The sequence below is a fragment of the Portunus trituberculatus genome, chromosome 28 (assembly GCF_017591435.1).
Source record: "Portunus trituberculatus isolate SZX2019 chromosome 28, ASM1759143v1, whole genome shotgun sequence".
NCBI lineage: Eukaryota > Metazoa > Arthropoda > Malacostraca > Decapoda > Portunidae > Portunus > Portunus trituberculatus.
The window spans coordinates 11,538,823-11,541,055 of record NC_059282.1 but is presented as its reverse complement, the minus strand read 5'-3'; positions in this window follow the sequence as shown (position 1 = coordinate 11,541,055).

Sequence of the window (2,233 nt, the reverse complement as noted above, 5' to 3'; positions counted from 1 at the left end):
TGGTGTGGTGAGCCTTTGCCTTGAATGACTACCGCCACCACCACCATCACAACCGCCGCCACCACCACCACCTCCACCTACACCACCACCACCACCACCACTATACTTAAGAAATCTCGCCAAGTCTATTATACCACGCTTCCTCTTCATCCTCCTCCTCCTCCTCCTCCTCCTCCTTGGTTGAAGCTGCCAACACTCCCAAAACCTGCCACACACACACACACACACACACACACACACACACACACACACACACACACACACACACTGGTAGCAAAGTTACGTCTAAGAACACCGTAAATGAGAGAGAGAGAGAGAGAGAGAGAGAGAGTCAACCCTGTAGGACAGATAAGAGAGACAAACCCATTTTACTTTCTCACAGTTTTTTCCTCCTCACAATTTCCTCTCTCTCTCTCTCTCTCTCTCTCTCTCTCTCTCTCTCTCTCTCTCTCTCTCTCGTGATGTCTTTCTTCTTCTTCTTCTTCTTCTTCTTCTTCTTCTTCTTCTTCTTCTTCTTCTTCTTCTTTTCTTTTCTTTTCTTTTCTTTTCTTTTTCTTTTCTTCTTCTTCTTCTTCTTCTTCTTCTTCTTCTTCTTCTTCTTCTTCTTCTTCTTCTTCTTCTTCTTCTTCTTCTTACCTCTTCCATGTCATTACAAACACCATTTCCCTTCCATACCTTACAAACACCATTTCCCTTCCATACCTTGCATCTCTCACTCCTTCCTCCCTCTCCCTTTTCCTTCTAACCTGTGTCCCTTATCACTGCCTTGCATCCACCTCTTACTCTCCCTCCTCTTATACTCTCCCTTTCCCTCATAACACAGTCTTGCATAGCCCCACCCCCCGACTTTACCCACCCAGCATAAGACAGTCCTACTCCCTCTCTCCCTCTCTCTCCAACACACACTCTCTCTCCTTCCCCCTCCCGCCATAAGACAGTTCGCCATATCTCACGTTGTCAGACTTCCAACAGTGTATGACGGGCCCAGATAGTCTTCCTGCGAGGCCACCTAAGTCCTCAGCTATTGGTAGGTGGCATTAAAGGATCCAACCGCCCTATTTGTTTTGGAGGGAAGGGGCGCCCGCAATGGTACACCCTCCTCGGTTTCCTTAAAGGTGACGCCGCGCCTGCTCTCTCTCTCTCTCTCTCTCTCTCTCTCTCTCTCTCTCTCTCTCTCTCTCTCTCTCTCTCTCTCTCTCTCTCTCCAGCCAGCTTACAGTCTCCAGTCTCTCTCAGCCAGTGTGTGTGTGTGTGTGTGTGTGTGTGTGTGTGTGTGTGTGTGTGTGTGTGTGTGTGTGTGTGTGTGTGTGTGTGTGTGTGTGTGTGTCTCTCTCTCTCTCTCTCTCTCTCTCTCTCTCTCTCTCTCTCTCTCTCTCTCTCTCTCTCTCTCTCTCTCTCTCTCTCTCTCTCTCTCTCTCTCTCTCTCTCTCTCTCGTATAGCAGGAGACACTTGGACTGAGGAAATTAGAAGAAGAAGGAGGAGGAGGAGGAGGAGGAGGAGGAGGAGGAGGAGGAGGAGGAGGAGGAGGAGCAGCAGCAGCAGCAGCAGCAGCTTATTCACTAATTATTCTTTTTTGCATTTTTTCAGAGAGAGAGAGAGAGAGAGAGAGAGAGAGAGAGAGAGAGAGAGAGAGTATTAGTTGTAGTATCAGAAACCTTTTTTTGAAATTAAATTCATATAATTTTCACATAAGATCCTTGGTAATTATTTGCGAAAGAAAATTGTTTTTAATATCGCGAGGAGTTGACCCGAGATTAAAATTATTATTATTATTGTTATTATTATTATTATTATTATTATTATTATTATTATTATTATTATTATTGTTATTATTATCATTGCTTCTATTGTTGTTGTTGTTGTTGTTGTTGTTACTTCAAGATGCGTCTGAATTCTTGGTTCAATAGTAGTAGTAGTAGTAGTAGTAGTAGTAGTAGTAGTAGTAGTAGTATTGATAGTAGTAGTAATATTGATAGTAGTAGTAGTATTGATAGTAGTAGTAGTAGTAGTAGTAGTAGTAGTATTAATTGTAGTAGTAGTATTGATAGTAGTAGTAGTAGTAGTAATAGTAGTAGTAGTAGTAGTAGTATTTTCTTTAAAGCAGTATTGGCGGTAGCAGCAGCAGCAGCAGGAATAGCAGTGTTAGTGGTAGCGGCGGTGGCGGCAACAAAACAGCAGCAGTAATACATTCCTAAGCACTGCACGTATATTCGGCAAGAACGAACGCTCTCT